Genomic DNA, 25,171 nt, shown 5'->3' with positions numbered 1-25,171 from the left:
AATGGTAGTAAATATGTATTATCATTCTAAATCAAGCCATAACTAATGACACTCAGTGAAAGGTTTAGTTTATACTGAGGCTAGGTGTCTTGCAAATGAAAAGCTATTTAAGTGCTAAAATCAATTGACTATATAATACCATGTTTTCTGATGGGAATAGTGCACAAAAGATGCCTGGAAGTAGTTTGTTACAATGGCTAAATGAGATTCTACCTCTGGTTATTATCAACCCATGCATTCATCATTATAAACCACTTCATTTTTATTTTATTATATTGATTTACCTTAGCACCCAAGACAGTTTGTACTCCTACAAAATTCAGAAAACATTGATTTACTTAAATTATTCAATACTTTACTGTATGGCTCTTATGTCATTTAACATTTTAGACAAATCAATACAATTTTTTTTTTAATTGCCTGTCACATACCTAAGATATCACAAATGTGTTTTGCTGGAATCATTAATTTGCACTATGTTGATGACAGTTTTATAAATCAACTACTTTAAAACAATAAAGTAGCATCTGTGGGGGGAAAAGTATTAGAATATGAAATGAATAAACTAGTTGGAATATATAACACTGAAGAATCCTTTGTTAAGGTTATAATGATTACATCTCTTGAATATCTAAAAGGTATACATACTGCTGTCTTCTGTGGACATTGCATATGAATTTTTTCCTTTAAATACTACATAAGTATAATGGATGAGATGGTAGATAAACTCAATGCACTATTTTCTATTTTGAGAAATGTGCTGTAGTGAATTTAACCTGCATGTTAGAGGAATAATTGTAATTGTGAAGAAAGATATACTTCAAATGACAGCGTGCTATTTTTATATATTAGAAGAGACCAAAGAAGCTGATATTTTAAATGGTGAAATGAACATATGCAGCAAGATGATTATCTAAATGTGTTATGTGAACTTACTTGTTCTTTATCTGATAATTTTGGAAAGAATTACTGTGAGTGTTGGACTCTTTCTTCTACCTAGAAAATAAGGCATATATGGGCAAAGATTTATACCTGTTTTACTTATTTGCTACATATGTAATACTTTTGACATTCCTGACATATAATAGGGAATCAGTAAATATTTGTTGAATAAGCAATGAATTAAAAAGCATAATTTTTTTTTGTTTTATTTAATTGGGGTTCTTACACAAACCACTTGAGGAACCTACATTTGTATCTTACTAATATCTTAAATAATTACTGACAAATAAAATATATGCAACATAAAGATAAACGTCAAGTTTAAGTGGACACTGTGACTATATTGCATTGAACTTAGAGTACGTGCATACTAAGCCGCTCTATTGTGTCCCACTCTTTGCAACTGTGTGGGCTGTAGCCCGCCAGGCTCCTCTATACATGGGATTCTCCAGGCAAGAACACTGGAGTGGGTTGCCATGACCTCCTCCAGGGGATCTTCCCAACTCAGGGACTGAAACCACATCTCTTATGTTTCAGAAGAATATTGGCAGGGGGGGTCTTTAACCACTCGTGCCACCTGGGAAGCCCTGAGCTTAGAGTAATTATTGCTAAATTATCACCTGTATATTACAGAATAACAGGAAATATGTATGTATTCAGCAGAGCACTAGGAACAAAATAAGTCACTGAAAGTCACAGTAGCCAGAAGTTAACATGATAAACACCATTGGTATTTTGGAGAATCATTTTATGTATGTATATGAGTTACTGTGATCCAGTGACTTTCCTGTCAGTTCTAATATTATCAAGTATTAGAATATGTTTATTATTACTTAGTTTAAGAACAGGAATATTGTGTTGTTGAAGGGTTTATACTATATGAATGAGTGTGCTGTTATAAATACCACAGTTATTTACTGACTGATTTTTATGCTATGTATAAGGCTTCTACTATGATCCGGAAACAGTTGTATATAATTTCCTGAAGAACTTTACATCTGAAAAGAAAAATACAAATGAACTTTAAGACAAAAGTGTGTTGAAAGTCATAAACTACAGGAAGAAAGTAGAGTAGGAATATAAATTATCTCAATGCCCCTAAAACCATATATGGTAAAGGACTATTTCCCCCAATGTGTCATAAGCAAATACTTTTGAAAAATCCAACAAAAATGAAATTCTAAACAATGAAAATAAAATACATAAAACATGTCATAAGTTATAATTATTAGATTTAGCAGAGATAAAAGTATATTTCAATAGATACATCAAAATAAGTGTGGCATAAAAAATAAAATAGTTAGCAAAAAAAAGTACCTGTTGATCATTGAAAGTGAGCACATTGAAGGTATGTTAAAATCAACTTATGAATGGCCTTGTCAATCATTTCAATTACATTCAATAAGAAAATCTTCAGAGGAAAGTGACCTAATTTGGACAGAACAATCATCATCACACTACTTAAATGCATTATGATAAGTAGATATACCCTGAAGCTTCTCCACTCTCTGATATATTTCTAGATTACATATAAAATGGTGGCATTCTGCTAATCATGTTTTGCAAGAAATACTAGTTTAATAAGAAATTGTAATAAAATATATTTTAAAATTTTATCATTTAGCATTATTAAAGAGGAAATTGAAATGTGTATTTTAGCCCCAGTTTGGAGATGGTGACACAAGCTTCTCTAAAATTTTTTTTCCTGAAAAGATATAATTATTCCATGCAATATTGTTAAATTAAATAGTAATATCGTTAAACCAAATAGTAATATTGGAAAGAACTCTGAAAATATCTGCTCTGGCTTCATTAGTATAGAGGTCAGTTTTCTTGCTAAAACTTGCTAGAGCATTAAAATCTAATGTGTTATTTGCAGAGATTTACTGGCTAGTGACCCGGGTTCAATCTCTGGGTCGGGAAGATCTCCTGGAGAAGGAAATGGCAACCCACTCCAGTATTCTTGCCTGGAAAACCCCATGGACAGAGGAACCTGGTAGGCTACAGTCCATGGGGTCGCAAAGAGTCGGACACAACTGAGCAACTTCACTTTCTTTCTTTCTTTCTTCTAGCTGGTGAAGCAATGAAAGCATCCAAACTTAATCAGCGCTTACACCTAAAATATTAAACAAAATAAATTAACAATAAGGGGATTACTGAAAGACTTGAATAAAAAAGTTGACAGAAGCAGTTGTATAATACTTTTCATACAGACGTTAGAATTTTGCACTGCTTTGTTCTTGTAAAGTAGCACTTTGATTTTCGCAGACCAACATATTAACATGTAAACATTATATACCTTTGCCCTGACATTTGTGAAAAACAATACTGAGCATGATGATTAGAAATGTCAGGTGAATCTGCTGTAAGAAGGAAGTTCATGAGATACTTTGCAATGGCACTATACCTGGGCATAGTCAGGAGATGGACAAAAATATGAAAGAACAATTTTGAGCAAGTAAAGCCAGTAAAATGTCTGTTAAATTGTAACTTAAATGTACACATGTTGTGAATATAGGTATTTGTCTTCATTACTTTGGGCTTCCCTGGTGATTCAGCGATAGATAATCCACCTGCAATGCAGGAGACTCGGGTTTGATCTCTGGGTGGGGAAGATCCCCTGGAGTAGTAAATGGCTACCTACTCCAGTATTCTTGCCTGGAAAACCCCATGAAGAGAGGAGCCTGGTAGGCTATAGTCCACGAGGTCAAAAAAGAGTCAGACAAGACATAGCCACTGAACAACAACAAAAAATTCATTATTTTACCATAATTGTGATATGAAGTAAGAGATCTTTTTTAATTTTTTAAAAAATCCATTGCCAGCAAACACAGCTGTCAGTGAGCTGTATAACTAAGAGGGGTGATATGTGAGTTGGACTTTCAGTTAACGTGTAAGGATACGTTTTAATGGCAGTAGCTTGTACCAAATTAAGACTGTCATACCAACATGTAAATCAAACACTACTTTCTTATTAATAAGAAAGATGTGGCATGAAGAAAATGAGTCACATAAGCTAAATATGTTGCCACATTATTAAAATCAATTTTTCTCCTATTAGGTAATAATATAAGACTGATTTTAAACAAATGTTAATTCAAATTAAAGTATGATGTTTTTCAAGGGAAAAAGTTCAGTTGTGAGTTTTCAAGTACAGAACAAACTTGGGTATTTCTGAAAAGTCCAGTTTGATCCCAACTCTTTAAAGATGTGAATTCGACTTTCAGACTTGCTAATCTGCCTCATATCTTTGGTATTTTTTAGTGATTTTAATCCTTCCATACACAGAAAGAAGGCACAGCCTTTTTTCGATGGCAGATGAGATCCAAGGGTACAAAGGAAAATTAGAAGTTTGGAAGAAAAACATTCCTAGGAATTGTTAGGACATATTTCATAATTTAATGACACTTAGCAGTGAAATAGGTGATAATCTTAGTTGAAAGGCATCATTAATTAGATTCACCAATAAGACAAGTTATGTGGAAACATGTCAGAGAATGGAGAAATTTCAGGGTAAATCTGCTCATCATAATGCATTCGAATTTTGTGCTATAATTGTCATTCTATAGAGAAAGCAAAGTTGTATTTGCTAATGATAGCTACTCAAAATATTGTCTTCCTGCTTTCTAAATCATTCTGTCTATACAGATATCCTATAGGCATATTCTTTAATATTTTATACATTGTTTAATTTATTTGGTATATACTAGAAATGTTGTTGTTTTTATCATATTATGTCTTTACAGTTTTTGCCTTACTAATACAGTTCTTTCCCATTACATGTCATGTATTGTTACACTTGTTCCCACTGCACACCATTTGTTCATTCCTCTACCCAGAGTTCTCCACAACTCTTTGCTGTTGTGGAAAAAAAAAAAAAAGGCAAAAGGCTGTTGCTTTGGCCCTCCTGAGTCTCAAGGAATGGGGGGAAAAGCAGGTGTTTTGATGTCATGAATTATGGGAAAGAGGGGAGGGAGGTGCTGCGTAGGATACAGGTCAGTTGGAAAAACTGGCAGATACCAGATGGTGGCTCTGGGTGTCCTTTGAGTTGGAATCACTCCAGTATGGTGGTTGGGGGGTCCCCACTGTTGATGGGGGCTGAGGTCTCTGGGGCTGTGGACTGCCTGGGTCCCGGGGGCTGCTGCCGTCTCCGCTGGAAGTCGGGACGGTTTCATGGGTGCTGGGGCTCAGGTTGGGAGCCGTCAGTGGGGCTTTAGCTGGGCTTGGTCTTGCCATCCCCACCTTCTGTGGTGGGCTGCTGGGGTGGCCTGGGGTGGAAAGGCCTTCAGTACCTGGGCCGGAATCTGGGTGGGGGTATCCGCTCATCCCCCTGCTGCTGGCCTCCCTCCCATGGGGCTGTCTTTTTGGGTTCTACCCTGTCTGTGCCCTCTATGGGCTGCTGCTGGTTGGGGGGCCAAGGGCCTCGCATGAAGCACCGTCGGTAGAAGAAGGGTGGTGGGCGCTGTCGTCTGGGCCGCTTCCCGGAGTCTTCGGCACGCTCCCCTTCGCTGCCTGGCTCTGTTCCGCTTGATGGAGCCTCTGCCACCATGGGTGGCGGGGCAGCTGGGCGGGGCCGGGGAATGAATCAGAGGAACCTGCGTCGGTTGGGGGCATAGCAGCTGCCCTTCACTGGCACACCCCCCCAGGCCCAGTTACGTTAGCAGCTTCTGCGCCCTTCTCTCCTTCCACGACATCGAAGTCCATGGTCTCCCCATCCCCAACGCTGCGCAGAAACTTACTGGGGTTGTTTCTCTTAATAGCTGTCTGGTGAACAAAGACATCCTCCTTGGTGTCATTCCTGTTGATAAATCCGTAACCATTGAGCACGTTGAACCATTTTACAGTGCCCAGGACTTGGATTGCTTTTCCACCAGAGATCAGTTTCAGGATCACTGTTTATATTTTACATATTAGGTCAAGTGTTTCCTTAGTGAGGCATAATTAAAATTAAGTGAATTCTATTTTCATCCCCCAAACATCCTACCAGTGTATCTCTTTGTAGCACTTATTCCAATTTCAAATTATATATCTATAATGTATTATTTATAGTCATCAATAAATTTAGGGATCATGTCTCATTCATCATTATTTATCCAGTTTTTGACATGCTGGTGAAACACAGGTGGTTTTTAATGATTATGTGTTTAATGAGTATTTGAATATTATTACCAGTAATTACATATATCAAATATATAACTAAATGCTTTTCAGACTTTCCATGGAGCACACCTTTCACAGTCTCTCAACTAGATGATTTAAATAGTTTTGTTACTGTGTTTCTGTTTGCATTTGATCCTCTGGAATCAATTTTGCTTGCAACAAAGTTCTCTTTTAAAAAAGAAAGCCAAATTAATTTACTTTCCTCTGAAAAATTTCATATTAGAGGTAATTGAAAGGACTGATAAGGCCATTGAGAAGTTGATCACAGTCTAATTCTCAGAAATAATTTATTGAAACCTTTCTTCAGGCTCACTATTTCATGAATACCTGTTTTCTAGCATTTTCTTATACACACCAAAGTTTATTCCTTTGTAGAAGAAGTAACAGATAGTTTAGGCCAAACTGATGGAAAAAATAACATTCCATGATTCACATTAAACAGAAATTAATTTCTCTCTCATGTAACAGATTCAGTTCAGTTCAGTTCAGTCTCTCTGTCCTGCCAGACTCTTTGTGACCCTATGGTCTGCAGCACGCCAGGCCTCCTTGTCCATGGCCAACTCCCGGAGTTTACTCTGAGTCCATTGAGTCGGTGATGCCATCCGGCCATCTCATCTTCTGTCGTCACTTCTCCTCCTGCCTTCAATCTTTCCCAGCATCAGGGTCTTTTCAAATGTGTCAGCTCTTCCCATCAGGTGCTCAAAGCATTAGAGTTTCAGCTTCAGCATCAGTCCTTCCAATCAATATTCAGGACTGATCTCCTTTAGGTTGGACTGGTTTGATCTCCTTGAAGTCCAAGGGATGGACTCTCAAGAGTCTTCTCCAATACCACAGTTCAAAAGCATCAGTTCTTCAGCACTCAACTTTCTTTATAGTCCAAATCTCACATCCATACATGACTACTGGAAAAACCATAACTTTGATTAGATGGACCTTTGTTGGCAAAGTAATGTCTCTGCTTTTTATTATGCTAAGTTGGTTATACTGTTCTTCCAAGGAGCAAGCGTCTTTTAATTTCATGGCTGCAATCACCATCTGCAGTGATTTTGGAGCCCCAAAAATTAAAGTCTATCATTGTTTCCACTGTTTCCCCATCTATTTCCAATGAAATGATGGGACCAGATGCCATGATCTTAGTTTTCTGAATGTTGAGTTTTAGGACAACATTTTCATTCTCCTCTTTCACTTTAATTAAGAGGTTCTTTAGTTCTTCGCTTTCTGCCATAAGGGTGATGTCATCCGCATATCTGAGGTTATTGATGTTTCTCCTAACCTTGATTCCAGCTTGTTCTTCATCCAGCCCAGTGTTTCTCATGATGTACTGTGATATAAGTTAAATAAGCAAGGTGATAATATAAAGCTTTGACATACTCCTTTTCCTGTTTGGAACCAGTCTGTTGTTCCATGTAACAGATTAGGGTAGGCAAAGGATCTCTCCAGCTTGCTGATCTCATAGCTTCTTAGAGATTTGTCTTTGTTTGCATTGATTAAACTAGCTATCAGCATCACTTACAAGTTTCAACCCACAGGAATAAGAAATCAGGGACCATATCCTAACAGATCATGACCTATGAATTAAGCCTATATCCATTCATAGTCCATAGTTGCTCATTTCACAGGGTCTCCTGTAATAGTGTGGGAAATGTGGATATGTGTCCTGCTTAAACTTAGAGGAAAAAGGTTTTTTTTTTTTTTTTTTTAATTAAATGAAGGAGAAAAAGAATTCTAGGGAAAAGTATTTGGCTTGGTTACAAGGTCATAGCATTTGTTATTTCCTTTGACTGAAATGGTTGGACTCCCGATTTTAAAATAGTTCCAAGTTACCCATTCAGGTTTCAACTAATATGAATCTCTTTAGATAAATTTAGCAACAAAGTGTGCATGATCTCCGTCATTACTCATAGTTTTTTTCATAGCATTCATCACTACCTGAAAATACCTTGTCCAATTCTTGGTTTGCTTTTCTATTTCTATGTTTAAGTGTCCTGTTCTACTTGTTTTTCCATCAAAATAAATATAAGTGAGTTCCTTGAGAACAGGAATTTTGTCTGTGTAATGCTCTATGTCTATGTTTGCTGCATTTAGAAGAAACTTGTTGTATAATTCTCAAAAAATGATGGAATGAGTTAGTAAAATAACAATTTTATGACATGAACAAATATTCATTTTTCTCTTTCATGCTTGCATTAGACAGAGATGTATATAATAGTAGTTAAATATGTAATATGGTATGCTGATGTAACACATAGAATCAGAAGCAATTCAGTCTATGTTTTAAATATATTTTCATTTTCATGTACACATTAATCATAAGCAGTTCTTTAATAAAGAAACATAATTCATAGCAATATATTCTCTTAACTCTATACCTCAACTTATTTCTATGTGGTATGAAAAATTATCTAAGAACTTCTACCTAAATATTTCTCCCACATGGTCACACGATTACTGTATAACATGCATTTCCATTATCAATAGCACAGCTATTGTATAAACAAATGTATCAACATCTATTAGAGTGCATTTAAATAAAGGTAGTGATGGCTATCATAGAGCAACTGAAATTTAGGCTAAGGATGCTGCATATAAGGTGTGGCTTTTTAGTAGTTTTTGAAGGAGGAACACATTGTATATAGAAGAAGAGCACTTTAGAAAATAGAATAGTACTTGTAATTTCTGGAAGTACAAATGAACTGCCTAATGTAGCTTCAGATGATCAAGGAGAATCAGTTGTTGATGGGCTTGAAAACATTTTTCTTTGAAATGTCTTTTTCAAAAGCACAGCTACTTTTGTTCTATCAACTTTGCAATTTACAAAGTCTAGACTTTGATCCTAAAATATGATATTTCATCACTAGTATCACCCTGTGTTTCTGGTTAACTCTTTTAATTTTTTTTTTGTCAAGGGCAAACTGAACATTAATTAATTTGATTTGTGTTAACATTATCTCTAAATAATTGGATTTGTTATGATCCCATTACCAGATTCCCTTACATAAGACAATCTCATTAACAGAGGCCTGAGATGTCACTTTAGATCCATTTGGTAACAGAGATACAAACATAAACTCATTATATGATGCACTCTCCATTCTTAAACTGATGAGGTTTGCTCTTGTTGTTTGAAAGCAATATGCCTGTAATCCAGTATTTCTGGAGAGGATAAAGAAAATTATTCTCTAAGAGAAATGGTCTAAAAAGAGAAGGAAAGAGAAGAGGAAGGAAGCAAGCAAGCAAAGAGAAAAAAGCAAAGGTATACATTATTCCTAATCACATTGCACAAAAAGGCAACAGTTATTAAAGTTGTAGAAACATTTCTGCATGCTTTTATTAACCTCAGAGAGCTGTTTATTATCATTCAATGTGCTTAAATTTGTTGAAGATATAAAAATATAGATACTTTTAAATTTATTATAATTTCTGTTGAGACTAGTCTTATCCCTCCAAAAATTAATATGAAATATACATTTCTTATTTGGATTTCAGATAAGAAATTACCAGCACACTTAGTCTGCTGAATACATTTGGTTAGTAAATCTAAGATCCTGCCTCACTTCAGTACCCTCTTCTTACTGAAATAGGTGATTGGGGGGAAATGGAGGTGGCAAGAACTCAGGCAACCAGAAAACAATACTTCTTTATTTGCTCTGTATTACACTAGCAATGATCCAAACTGACGTGATGTAGGCAAATTACAACTGATATTACATTCAGTTTTCCTGGCTTGCTCTTTCTTCTATTTCCAAGCAAGTGAAGAATCTGCATTTCTTTGCCTTGGAAACTTTTACAGGGCAGAAGGCAAGAAGTATATGAAGATTACGGGGTTTTTTATCCATTTTTAAATATGTAAGTTTTGTTTATAAAAATAGTACTGTAATTGAGAACAGCAGTTTCTGCCTCACCCCTTCATATCTATGATTTTTACTCTCCAGAGGCACACCTATGCAACTCATTCATTTGTTTGTTCTTGCATGTTTCATTGTATTTCTGATTACTGTTATAGCCTATTGCCATTTCTGGGTATTTCTATTTGTAAAACAGTTGACTGCCTACCGTGAAAGATGAGAATATAACCTTCTTATTCAATGTCCTCTTACCCATTCCCCTCACCTTATACTCTTCCCAATCCTTTTGTGTCTCAATTTCTGGTGCAGTATTTAGTGATTACATTTTTATGAGTGTAAGTGTTAATTAAAGTGTTTCCCATCATTTACTATGATTACATTTCCCTTTTAGGACAACCTTTTGGTTTTCTTGGTGCTAATAATTACCTCATCTGGGTGTGGGTACGTTGTCTTTCTACCTGTTGCTAATTGATTAACCCAGACTTTCTAAGAGAACTATAAAACTCTCCTCAAAATGTTCAAATACGTAGTTAGGTAAACTACCAATTCCATTCCTTTTTCCTTAAACTCACTGTTCCTGAAACACTCTTGTCTTCTACTTACAGTTTAAATGGGTTGCTTTTTAGACCCGCAAAACAGCTATTCTCATGGAATATATTTTTACCATGCTCATGGGAAGTCTTCATGCCTTCTTCTTGCCATGCCTTCTTCATATCTTGAATATCTTGTTTCCTGGTTTCCACATGATTTTCATTTCATGGTTAGCTTTTATAATTTTTGTGAAACATACTCTCCAGTAGCTTCTTGGGAAAAAAAAATAATAATGAATAAAGGTAAACATTTTGAGACCTTGCTTCCTTAAATGGTATTTATATCCTTTGATATTTTGGTTAATGCTGATTATAGATATTTTGGTTAAAATATTGAATCAACTGATATCTTTGTCAAAAATGCAGGTATTTGCTATTAGTTTTATGACAGTCACTTGGATTTGATCCCAATATTCATTTTAATAGTTTGCCACCTCCTGTTTTTTTCTTTGTGTTATCAGTGTGCTTACCAAAAAAATCAACTATGTACTAATTATGAGATTTGGTTGCTATAGAAAGACTGAATAATAGTGCCTTAAATCAAACAGAAATATTTCTCTCTTTAGATACCTGTCTACACATTGTCATTTGAGGGTTGTCATTATAAGTCTACAGTGTTAGAGATTTAATTTAGCCACTCTAATTTCCCTATCATTTTCCTCACATGGCTTCTGTTTTATTGTTTATCATGGTTAGGCCAGCCCCTTGAGCGTATGACAACTAGCAAGAAGAGGTGAAGAGGAAGTGGAAGATTCCTTTCTTTTAACAGCAGTGATAAGAAGTCATACGTTACCAATAACTTCATACCTCATGGGCCAGATGATATGGTTCTTTTTGTTTTCTGAATGCCCCCTTTGCATAGCATTGTGATATTTTTTTCAAGAATGCATTTTCCTTTTTAATGTCTTAAGATCTACTTGAAATTTCCACCTAAAAGTTCTGCCTGTTTCTTCTGAGTTATTTTTGCTATTGGCATGGGCATATATATGGTGATCCTTGGATGTGTGTGTGTGCTCAGTCATGTCCGACTCTTTGCAACCAAGTGGCCCACCAGGCTCTTCTGTCCTTGGGATTTTCTGGGCAAGAATACTGGAGCAAGTAGCCATTTCCTTCTCCTGGATAACTATAATTAAAAGTGAGACACTCAAGAGGAAATTGGAGGCATTTTCTGGATAGGTCACATAGAATAAAGAATTTTATAGGATAATTAGTAAGAGAAGCTGTTACTGCACTGCGAAATCCTGAAGTGTCATTATCTTTTCACATTTGGTCTGTCTACTATCAAGAAATAATCGTGGTAAATATGTGGAAGAAGAGAGCAGAGGGGTGTCACCATGCATTGTGTAGACATGCATTTATCTTTAGTTTCACCCCTCTGCTATGTATCATGCTTTGATTCCAGAGTTTTACTGATCCAACCTTCTAGACTCAGTCAGGAAGAAACAGAAAATCTGAACATAGCAATAATCACTATGGGGATTGAATTAGTAATGAAAAAGCTCCCAACAATTAAAAGCCCAGGACTGGATATTTCACTGGTGAGTTCTATCAAACATTAAAAGAAGAATAAATACCAATTCGTCTTAAACTCTTCCAGAAATTTAGAGAAGAGAGAACTCTCCCAAACTCATTTTATAAGGCCAGCATTACTCTGCTACAGGATAAGAACCCTATAAGAAAAGAGAACTATGTAAAGGCTATATAGATGAATATAGATACAGAAATTCTCACAAAAATTAAACTGAAATCAACAGGAAATTTAAAGTTCATAGACCGTGATCAAGTGAGATTTATCCCTGTCATAAAAGGATAGTTCATCACACTTAAGTCAATTAATATACCATATTGATAGAATGAAAGGTAAACATCATATGATCATTTCAGTAGATGCAGAAAAAGCATTTAATAAAATTCAACATCCATTTATACTAAAAACTCTCAACAAATTGAGTATAGAAAGGACATGCTTCAATATAATGAAGGCCACATATGACAAGCCCACAGCTAACACTGTGCTCAGTGGTGGCAGGATGAAAGTTCAGATCAAAAACAAGAATGGCCACTGTCATCACTCTTAGTCAGCATAGTACCGGACAACCTAGACTGAGCAAGTAAGCAAGAAAAAGAAATAAAAGACACATAAGTCAAGAAGAAGTAAAATTTCCTCACTTTTTGGATGATACTGTCTTATCGTTGCTGTTCAGTCATTCATGACCGACTCTTTGTGATCCCATGGACTGCAGCACTCCAGGTTCCCCTGTCCTTTACCATATCCCAGACCTTGCTCATGCTCATGTCCATTGAGTCAGTAAGCCATCCAACCATCTCATCCTCTGTTGTCCCCTTCTCCTTCTGCTTCAGTCTTTCCCAGCAGCAAGGTCTCTTTCATCCTCATCAAGAGGCTCTTTAGTTCCTCTTTACTTTCTGCCATTAGAGTGGTATCATCTGCATATCTGAGTTTATTGATATTTCTCCCAGCAGTTTATGATTCCAGCTTGTGAGTCATCCAGCCCAGCATTTCACATGATGTACACTGCAAAGAAGTTAAATAAGCAGGGTGACAATATATAGCCTTGATATACCCTTTCCCCAATTTGGAACCAGTCTGTTGTTCCATGTCAAATTCTAACTGTTGCTTCTTGACCTGCATACAGATTTCTCAGGAGGCAGGTCAGGTGGTCTTGTATTCCCATCTCTTTAAGAATTTTCCACAGTTTGTTGTGATTCACACAGTCAAAGGCTCAGACATAGTAAATAAAGCAGACATAGATGTTTTTCTGGAGCTTTCTGACTTTTTCTATGTTCCAGTGGATGTTGGCAATTTGATCTCTGGTTCCTCTGCCTTTTCTAAATCCAGCTTGTACACCTGGAAGTTCTTGGTTTATATACTGCTGAAGCTTAGCTTGGAAGATTTGAGTATTACCTTACTAGCTTGTGAAATGAGTGCAATTGTGTGTTAGTTTGAATATTCTTTGGCATTGCCCTTCTTTGAGATTTGAATGAAAATTGACCTTTTCCAGTCCTGTGGCCGCTGCTGAGTATCTAGCCCGGAGAAGCCACAACAGGATGATAGGAGGGGTGCAATCTTGTTTAAAATCAGACCTCATACCTGTCAGAGTCACTCAGAGGGTGCAAACAAAACCTTGTGCACACCAAAACTCAGAGAAAGGAGCAGTGACCTCCACAATAAATTGAGCTGGACCTGCCTTTGAGTGTCTTTTGTGGAGGCATAGGTCAGCAGTACCCTGCCGTGGGGGCAGGGGCTCAGGCAGCAGTGGTCCTGGGAGAGGCAGCGTGTAGCATAAGTCCTCTTGGAGGAGGTCGCTATTAGTCCCACTATAGAGCCACCAAGCAGGTGACCCAAAAATTGGAGAACAATTATACCAAAGAAGTTTTTACACTGTTAACAGCACACCTTCTAGGGCCCACAACAGATTTCCCAACCTGGGGATCTGGCAGAGGGACTGAGAACCCCCAGGGAATATGACTTTGAAAGCCAGTGGGATTTTATATGGTCTTATATATTTGGAAAATCCCAAAGATTCCATTAAAAATATGTTCAAACTAATCAACATTCATGAAAGTTGTTGTTTAGTCGCTCAGTCATTTCCAACACTTTTGTGACCCCCATGGACTGTAGGCTGGCAGAATCCTCTCGCCATGGGATTTTCCAGGCAAGAGTATTGAAATGGGTTGCTATTTCCTTCTCCAGGGGATCTTCCTGACCAAGGGATTGAACTTGCATCTCTTGTATTAGCAGGTGGATTCTTTACCATGGACCCCATAGGGAAGCCTTTATTAAAGTTACAAGATATAAAATCAACATACAAAAATCAATACACTAACAACAAAATATTTGAAAAAGAAGCAGAGGAAATCTCATTTACCATAGCACCAAAAATGATGAAATACTTAGGAACAAATTTAATCAAGGAAGTGAAATATCCATACACTGAAAACTATAAGACTGTTGAAAGAAGTGAAGACACAAATAAATGTGAAGATATCCCATGTTCATGCATCAGAGGAATTAATGTTACAATGTCCATACTACCTAAAGTAATCTATAGATTAAATGTCATATCTTTTAAAATTCCAATAACATTTTTCATAGAAAAAAATTCTAAAATTCATGTAGAGCAACCAAAGATCATGACTAGCCAAAGCAATGCTTAGAAAGAACAAAGCTGAAAGCATCATATATTCTTTATTATTTTAATGTATTTTAAATAAAGCTACAGTGGTCAAGTGGGCATAGTACTGGCATAAAAGCAGACACTTGGACAGATGGAAAAGAAATGAGAGCCTAAGTAATAAGACTTAACAAGGTGCTAGGAATACTCAGTGGGGAAAGGAAATTCTCTTCAATAAATGGTGCTGGGAGAATTAGATAATCATGTAAAGAAGAATTAAACTACTATCTTATACCACCCACAAAAACTAACTAGAAATGGATATAAAAATAAATTTAAATGTAAAACTCCTAGTAAAGAACATAGGGGAAATCTTGACATTGGTCTTGGCAGTGATTTTTTTCATGACATCAAAAGCATAAATAAGAAAAGCAAAGATCAATAAATAGGGGTGTATCAAACGAAGAAACTTTCACACAACAAAAGCAAAAATCAATAAAATGAAAAGATAGCCTATGAGTGGGAGAAAAATATTTTTAAATCATATTATTGAATAAGGGTTAATATTCAAAATATAAATTATCTCACATATAACTTAATAGCAAAAAAAATATTATTTTGAAAATGGACAGAATGTCTGAATAGATTTTTTTCCCAAAGATGACATTAAGTGGTCATCAGATACATGAAAAGATGTTCAGTATTACCAATATTGCTATTCATCAGGGAAATTCAAATCAAAGCCACAATGAGATATCACCTTACGTCTATTACAATGGCTACCATCAATGAATAGGATCAGTCTCCATATATTCTTTGTAAGAGTCAAGCACTTTGCTAAGCTGCTTGATTTATTCCTTGGGAATATTTACATGCTTCCAAAAAAAAAGAAAGTCTTTACTGGGAAATTACAATATATGTATTGCTTTAGAAGCTTATTAAATTATCCTACCTATACATAATATTAACAGTCATCTATTCTCTCATGCATGTATTGAATGCATGCATATTTATTGATATATTTTCTTTAATTTATATGAATTAAGTAATAATTCACCATGATTTAAATAAAAGATCTGGGGGAGGGGAGGAGAGGGTGAGATGTATGGAAAGAGTAACATGGAAACTTACATTATCTATGTAAAATAGATAGCCAACCAGAATTTGCTGTGAGGCTTAGGAAACTCAGACAGGGGCTCTGTATCAATCTAGAGGGGTGGGATGGGGAGGAAGATGGGAGGGAGGTTGAAAAGGGAGGGGATATATGTATACCTATGGCTGATTCATGTTGAGGTTTGACAGAAAACAACAAAATTCTGTAAAGCGATTGTCCTTCAATAAAAAATAAATTAACTAAAAAAAAGATCTGGTAAAATTGGATCAATTTAGGAAAATAGTTTATCATTTATCATAGACAAAATATCTTAGTACCACCCAATAGTTGAATCAGTTATATTTAAAGTTAAGTATTTTTCTGATTATTTAGAAGAGCATATTAGCTTCATCTTACATTTAAAACTATGTAAAATGCAGTCAATTACTTATGAAATTTTTGTTGTTCATTCGCTAAGTTGTGTCTGACCCTTTCGACATCATGGACTGCAGCAAGCCAGTTTTCCTTGTCCTTCGCGCTCTCGTGAAATTTGACATTTTGAATATCACTGAGGTGAAAAGTGATATAAAGACTCAAGTATGCCCATCACCTATATGGTTAACAGCAAACACACTTTTAAAGTTACAAAACTACATTGTAAAAAATTAGAGATAAATTTTGACACTGGCAGAAATGTGATTCACTTAAAGTAAATACAGAAACACTCAGGTATATGTTTAAATTACCTCAGTTCTCTTCACTTGCCGAGGTGTTTAGGGATTAAAAAAAAAAGTAGTGGTCTCATAGGCACATACTGTTTATAAGCTCAGGATTTTGTGTACTCAGACTTTTTTTTCTAAATGGCATAATCTTACTCAAAACATCACCCAGAAACCCATTTTCTCTCATAAGAGACTTTTTAATTAACAGTCACATCTGTGCTGTTACACTGTATTTTTGCAAAGCTAGCAACAACTTAAGCCACATTATTAAATTATGGAAAAAAATGCATAAATCTCAATGGACTTGTTTGAAGTTTTGAGAACCAGAAGTGGTGATCCCTATGCCTGTAGAATCTGGCCTTGAATTACTTAAATTTTTGTAATGATATTACTAAATATTTAATAATACAGTATTTTGAGTAGCTTCAAATATACATGACATTAAAAATTAGCCTGTTTAAGCTACTTGAGTACCTGAATAAATTTGATTAAAAATCTGTTTTAAATCTATTTAAAGTAGCAAGGATACTAGAAGATGCAATTTTCCAAGAAACCAATAAATCAATAAATCAACAATTTAATATGTAAATGAAATATGTAGTAGATTAAATAAAGTATAAAATCACTTTGTAGGATTGGGGGTGCTTAAAAAGCATTGAGATAAATTATTATTGCTACATAATCCTCATTTAACTTGTATACAAAATCTTTGGGGCTTCCCTGATGGATCAGCAGGTAAAAGAATTTGCCTGCAGTACAGGAGACACAAATTCTATCCCTGGGTAGGGAAGATCCCCTGGAGGAAGAAACGGCAACCCACTCCAGTATTCTTGCCTCAAAAATCCCATGGAGAGAGGAACCCAGCAGGCGACAGTCGGAAGGGTCGCAAAGAGTCAGACAGGACTGAGAAACTAAACACAAACACACACATACAAAATCTTTACTTAAAAATAATCACTAGCTAATTGTAGCTTCCCTGGTGGCTTAGACGGTAAAAAAAAATCTGCCTACAATGCAAGAGAGCCAGGTTCAGTCCCTGGGTCTGGAAGATCCCCTGGAGAAGGGAATGGCAACCCACTCCAGTATTCTTGCCTGGAGAATTCCGTGGACAGGGGAGCCTGGCAGGATACAGTCCATGGGATTGCAAAGAGTCTGACAGGACTGAGAGACTAACACTTTCACTTTCACTTTAATTAGTACTGAAAGATGATATCTCTGCTTTATCTTTCCTTATTCCTCAGTTTTCCTATTCATTCTTTGCATCTTATTATATTACTTCCTAATCATTTACTGGGAATTTTGAAAGGAAATTTTGCAAGGGATTTTTTTTTTTGTCTTTAAATTAGAATTAAAATTCCAACTCATGAATTCATGTCTAGTGTTTGATAATAAAATATTATTGAAATAAGAGAAACAAAAGTCTGTACTCAGTATTCTCTTTTAAAACCTTTGCTAAGTTAATAGCTATATTCTGCCCTTAAAAAGTGTAGTTTTTATACTGTAATGAGCTACACACTGAACATATTAATATTAGCTCTCATTAAGAAAAATATAATTGTACACAGTGGAAAAGCATTTAATATTATGTCAAATATTCAAATCATTTTATGGAAAGTTGTTGATGTTTTACTTAACTTTAAATCACATGTGAATCTAAGAATTAATTACAATTGATTTTATGGAACATTAAAGCAGGACTTTTACAATTCTGTTGTTTTTCAAAAAGTTTTGAAGAATACAATTTATTTTCCTCATTATCACTGGAGGCCAGAGAAAGCTGATGTAATTTGATAATGGTAAGTCTTGCCTTCTTTTAAAAGGAATATTTAAAACATGCCACCTAATTCTAATGATTTACGGGAAAACTACAGTGCAGCATATTATATTAATATTATTGTTCCTTTCCGAATAAAGGAAAAAGGATCATGGACTGTGGTTCTATAGTTAGAAAAGATGAATATATGAACGTTTGAAGCTTTTAATGAAAGGCAACGTATTTATAATTGATAATTATTTAATGCAATATGTATATAGAAATTTTCATTTATAACAAAAATATAAGTAGATGAGTTTACATTGTGATCATTTTTTAAATACTTCTCTTATGTTACCCTTTCTATGTGTGCATTTATTAAATAAACCTACACAATGTTTTATTATGTCTAGACACACAAACTTTTATTGAGCCTTGTCCACCAGAGCAAGACCCAGTTTTACCCACAGCCAGTCCCTCCCACCAGGAAGCTTCCACAAGCCTTTTATCCTCATCCATCAGAGGACAGACAGAATGAAAACCAAAATCACAGAACATAAACCAAATTGATCACATGGATCACAACCATGTCAACCCAGTGAAACTGTGAGCCCTGTGCAGTGTAGGGCCACCCAAGATGGACAGATCATGGTGGAGAATTCTGACGAAATGTGGTCCACTGGAGAAAGGAATGGAAAGCCACTTCAGTGTTCTTGCCTTGATAACCTCATGAACAGTAAGAAAAACCAAAAAGATATGACACTGGAAGATGAACTCCCCAGGTCAGTAGTGCCCAATATGCTACTGGACAGGAGCAGAGAAATAACTCCAGGAGTGGAGAGTCTGAGCCAAAGCAGAACCACCACCCAGCTGTGGATGTGTCTGGTGGTGAAAGTAAAGTACGATGCTGAAAAGAACATAGGAACCTGGAATGTTAGGTCCATGAATCTATGTAAATTGGAAGTGGTCAAACAGGAGATGGCAAGAGTGAACATTGACCTTTTAGGAATCAGTGAACTAAAATGGACAGGAATGGCTGAATTTAATTCAGATGACCATTACATCTACTACTGTGGGCAATAATCCCTTAGAAGAAAAGGAGTAGCCCTCATAGTCTAACTAAAGAGTCCAACATGCAGTACTTGGACACAATCTCAAAAACAACAGAATGATCTCTGTTCATTTCCAAGGCAAACCATTCAATATCAGAGTAATCCAACTCTATGCCCCAACCACTAATGCTAAAGAAACTGAAGTTGAACAGTTCTATGAAGACCTACAAAACCTTCTAGAACTAACACCAAAAAAAAAAAAAAAAGATGTCCATTTCATCACAGGGGGCTGGAATGCAAAAGTAGGAAGTCAAGAGATACTTGAAATAATAGGCAAGTTTGGTCTTGGAGTACAAAATAAAGCAGGGCAAAGGCTAACAGAGTTTTGTCAAGAGAACACACTGGTCATAGCAAACACCCGCTTCTTGCAACACAAGAGAAGACTGTACACATGCACATCACCAGATGGCCAACACCAAAATCAGATTGGTTATATTCTTGCAGCCAAAGGTGAAGAAGCTCTATACCGTCAGCAAGAACAAGACCAGGAGCTGACTGTGACTCAGATCATGAACTTCTTATTGCCAAATTCAGACGGAAATTGAAGAAAGTAGGGAAAATTGCTAGGCCACTCAGGTTTGACCTAAATCAAATCCCTTGTGATTATACAGTAGAAGTGACAGATTTAAGGGTTTAGATCTGATAGACAGAGTGCCTGAAGAAACTATGGACAAAAGATTGTGTCATTGTACAGGAAGCGGTAATCAAAACCATTCCCAAGAAAAAGAATTGCAAAAGGGCAAAGTGGTTTTCTGAGGAGGACTTACAAAGAGCTGAGAAAAGAAGAGAAGCTAAAGGCAAAAGAGAAAAGGAAATATAGCCATATGAATGCAGAGTGCCAAAGAATAGCAAGGAGAGATAAAAAAAAAAAACCTTCCTCAGTGATCAATGCAAAGAAATAGAGGAAAACAAAAGAATGGGAAAGACTAGAGATCTCTTCAAGAAAATTAGAGATACCAAGGGAACATTTTATGCAAAGATGGGCACAATAAAGGGCAGAAATGGGCACAAAAAAGGGACCTAATAGAAGCAGAAGATATTAAGAAGAGGTGGCAAGAATACAAAAAAGAACTAAACAAATAGATCTTCATGACCCAGATAACTACGATAGTGGGGTCATTCATCTAGCCCAGACATCCTGGAGAACCTCTTGATGAAAGGTGAAAGAGGAGAGAAGCTGGTTAAAACCCAGCATTCAAAATGAAGATCATGTCATCCAGTCCCATCACTTCATGGCAAATAGATGGGGAAACAATGGAAACAGTGAGAAACTTTATTTTCTTGGGCTCCAAAATCACTGCAGATATTCTAGAAACTATTCTGCCCTCCTCCTGAAATATCTATCACAGAAGAGTAACCTTAAAGAGTTTCTCCATTTGCATCAGTAATTTCACATCTCGCAGTGGAGTTTTTTTTGTTTTTTTTCTTGTAACTTGCTCAAGTATTCCTTTTTTTCCTATTACATTTTTCATTATAATGATTTTTGGTTCTCAGCATGGAGTCAGATTAGAAATAATTATTGACAGATTTCTTCACCATTAAGTTTAAAAGTCTTTTGCTTGTTACTCAGTCATGTGGTTGTAGATTACATTAATCATAGGATCTATTTCACTCACTTTTTCTCTTATTTGTTTTAATGTCTCTGTTTTCCTGAAAAACTTAGGACTTATTTATGGAAAAATGTTCAACCAGATAGGTAGCATCCCTTCTGTAAAAATTAAACAGGATGGGAAATTCATGATTAAATTAGCAGTCCTTTGCTCTATTCTTCTGTTTATCACTCTTATATAGAAGTTTTAATGTTAAACTGCATTCTTAGTTTTGATCCAAAATGGAGATTTTCAGGGCAGCATGAGGTTCTCTTAACTAGTTCAGCTCACTGAGATTCCATTCAAGTTAGTGGTTTAGTGTGTGAGAACTAAAGAATAAGAAATAGTGCACATTTTTTATGCACTTTGATAGTCATCACATTTATCATCCTGGGTATACTCAGTGTTGTAATCAAGTGACTCTTAGGTGTACCCTGTGAGCGTGAAAATTGTATCTTCTGAAGGTGCCAGGTTGGTGACCAGATAGTGAGTAAGACCCTGTGAAAATAAGATCTTTATATTGACTCCTGCTTTGCCAATTTTTCTCTTATTGATCTATTGTGTAACTACATTCAGTATTAAATAGAGTATATAAATACATACTGACTTTTTAATGCTGTTAGCTGAATACTAATAGATATTCCTGTGGTAATTTCTTTGGCTCAGTTCAGTTCAGTTTAGTCCCTCAGTCATGTCCGACTGTTTGTGACCCCATGAACTGCAGCACACCAGGCCTCCCTGTTCATCACCAACTCCCAGAGTTTACCCAAACTCATGTCCATTGAGTCGGTGATGCCATCTAACCGTCTCATCTTCTGTCATCCCCTTCTCCTCCCACTTTCAATCTTTCCCATCATCAGGGTCTTTTCAAATGAGCCAGCTCTTCGAATCAGGTGGCCGAAGTATTGAAGTTTCAGCTTCAACATCAGTCCTTCCAATGAACACTGAGGACTGATCTCCTTTAGGATGGACTGGTTGGATCTCCTTGCAGTCCAAGCGACTCTCAAGAGTCTTCTCCAACACAGTTGAGAGCATCAGTTCTTTGGCACTCAGCTTTCTTCATAGTCCCACTCTCACATTCATGCGTGACTACTGGAAAAACCATAGCCTTGGCTAGACAGACCTTTGTTGGCAAAGGTCTCTGCTTTTTAATATGCTGTCTAGGTTGGTCATAACTTTCCTTCCAAGAACTAAGTGTCTTTGGCTCAACAAGAAGCCAATTAGCACTGTAGGACTTAGAAATATAGCATTGCAACCAAGCACTTTGTGTATTTAAGTATTAGTTTTCTTTTAATTCGATGAAAGTACTGCAAATGATTAGATCTAATGAGTGAACATGGATTCTCAAGCTTTTTCTTTTATCTCTAATTCATTTTATTTTATTTTTTATCACATAGCATTGAAAAGGACTCATTAGGGAAAACATGAAGATGTTAATGTAAATATTTGAATGATGTAAGGAGAGCATTGTCCAAGGCACAGGTGCATATCAAATAATTTTAATTACAAAATGGAGCTAGGGAGACATTTTAGAAGATGGTAATCTCTAAACTTGATAAACTGGAAGAACCATCTATATGTAGCCAAGTATTATCTGTTCTCAGCACACCTACAATGAAGAAAATGAAGTATATTTAAGTTACTATTATATTAAGAAATATTTTATGTTTAGCTAATTTTTTTAACATTGAGGCTATTCTTCATGATTTTTAGTAATTCTTTCTAATGACACAAAACATTCATTTTAGTGTCATTCACTAAGGCATTGCATTCACTAAGGAATATGTACTAATTCTGATTTATAGAAAAAAGATTTTCCATATTCAGATAGATGAGCCAACAGTTATGAAAGCAGTTTCGTAATTTAAATTCAGTTATTCGTGGGGCCATTTGGTGTGGTTGTTTTGTTGGACTATCTAGATACCTAAGCTAAATGAAGCATTGCTACCGATTCCCTGGAAAAGGTACTTTTACAGGAATTGCTGAAGCACTGACACCTTGCTCAGTAAAATAGTGTAGTGAAATCTGTGAGCTAAATTATGTGAATGCAAGATGAAGGAACGCTTGACACAATAAAAAGAACTAAGAAATAAATGTAAAAATATGACTCCAAAGTTTATATGAGGAACTTAAAATGGTGCTGCCAGCACTTTATCAACAGCTTAGTAACCATATAATACAGTTCTTATAAGTCAGTTTGATTTTCAAGTATTATATCTTACAGTGAAACCATTTGATCTGGTCATGAAGAGCTTAGTGACTCTGAACCAGGCCTGGCATATCTGAGGGATGCATTCTGGCTCTTGTCTGCCACTCTTCTTTTGGACCAAGGGACAAGTGTCCAACCTAATGAGCACTGCTTCCCCATTGTAGACACCCTGGAGGTACTCTCTGCCCAGAATGAGCCTCAATCTGGATCCCAAGACTATGCCAGTATCTTTGCCAGTGTTGTAATTTTTGTTAAATTAGTATTTGTTAGGTAGATCCCTGGGTATTGAATGGTAAACCATGATTCAACAAAGACCATTTTTTGTTGTCATGATTTGGTTGCTAAGTCATGTCCAAACTGTTTTGTGACCGCATGAACTGTGCCTGCCAGGCTTCTCAGTCCATGTGATTCTCCAGGCAAGAATACTGGAGTAGGTTTCCATTTCCTAGAGGAAGTACCTGGCATGCCTCCTGTGGCTGCACAGGGAGGTAAGCAGGGTTTAGACAGAGAACAAGCCCAGTTCCTGACACATTCCTTTGTTGGTCTCAAGAGCTGAGGTCAGATTGGTCAATTGAAAAACACAGTAGCATTGCCAATTCTCCCCAAATTGAAGACGATTAACATGATTTCTATGCAAATTCCAATGAGGCATTTGTGTAAATACAGACAAGATAAATTTAAAACGTATGTGGAAAGCCAACGGAAGTAGAATAGCTAGAACTTTTTTGAAAGGGAAAAAGAAAGGAGGATGATTCTATCCATTTTCAGGGCTTCTTGTAACCAAGACTGTATAATATTGGCATAGGGAAAGGCACATAGATCAGTGGGATAGAATAGAGAATTAAGAAATAGACCCATACAACTATGTCCCAGTCACTTTAATGCACAGAGGTAAAGTGCAATTTAGTGGAAAAAAGGTAGCCTTTGCAATAAATGGTGCTGAATCAATTAGATATCCATAAGCAAAAGTGTTTATTTAGGATCTAGCACTAGACAAAGAATTTTTTATTTGATATGAAAGCATAACCCATAAAAAGACAAGTTGATCAAATGATCTCATCAAAATTAAAAACCTGCTGTGTAAGGCCATGTAAAGAGGATAAAAATTCAAGGTACAGGCTAGGAAAAATTGATTGCAATTCACATATACAAGAGAAAACTGGAATTTAGAATATACTAAGGACTCGTAAAACTCAACATTGAAAAAGCAATCCAGTTTTTTAAAAAATAGGCAAAAGAAGTGAACCGATATTTTATTGAAGAGATTATAGAGATAGTAAATATTTATGTTAAAGATGTTCAATATAATTAGATATTAGAGAACTCATTATTAAAATTATAATGAGATATTACATATTTATTAAGACTACTAAAATGATAATTTAAAAAGTAATTGATACCAGGAAATACTGTCAAGGATGTGGAGTAACTGTATAACTTGGTCATAGGAATGCAAAATGATACAGTCATTCTGTAATACGTTTTGACAGTTTCTTAAAAAAAATTAAACAGGTGACTATTTCAGGAATCAGTGTTTGGACTCTTGATTAGCTATATTACAGAAATGTATATATGTTGGCCCCAAAACACATGACTATTTATCCATATCATGGAGTGCAACTCAGCAATAGAAGAACGAGAAGGGAAAAAAATGCCAATTCCCAAGGGTAGCATACCATATGATTTCACTTATATAATATTCTGGAAAAGATAAAATAATAGAAGTTGAAGACAGATTAGTACTTACCAGAGGTTAATGAAGGTGTGTGTTTGGGGGAAAGTGGGTGTATTGATTTAACAGCAAAATGAAGGGTCCTTATGTCAATAGAAATGTTAGGTATCTTGATGATATCAATGTCATATTGATTGTAGTAGTGTGCAAAGCATTGTCATTGGGGGTACCTTGATAATGGATCTTGAGATTTCTCTGTATTATTTTTGCAACTGCATGTTACTCTTTGGTTATCACAAAACAAAATGTTCAACTGAAGAAAAAGACATTACTTCATGTGCCTATCACAAG

The 25,171-nt window shown here is 35.9% G+C and overlaps 1 pseudogene; it reads right to left on the bottom strand.

Annotated features, from left to right (window-relative positions):
• Nucleotides 1-4,937: 4,937 nt before the first annotated feature.
• Nucleotides 4,938-9,194, bottom strand: LOC122687761 (annotated as a pseudogene).
• Nucleotides 9,195-25,171: the final 15,977 nt, after the last annotated feature.

The sequence above is a fragment of the Cervus elaphus genome, chromosome 32 (genome assembly GCF_910594005.1).
Source record: "Cervus elaphus chromosome 32, mCerEla1.1, whole genome shotgun sequence".
NCBI lineage: Eukaryota > Metazoa > Chordata > Mammalia > Artiodactyla > Cervidae > Cervus > Cervus elaphus.
The sequence above is the reverse complement of the archived record's forward strand: the minus strand, read 5'-3'. Positions and strand labels throughout refer to the sequence as shown.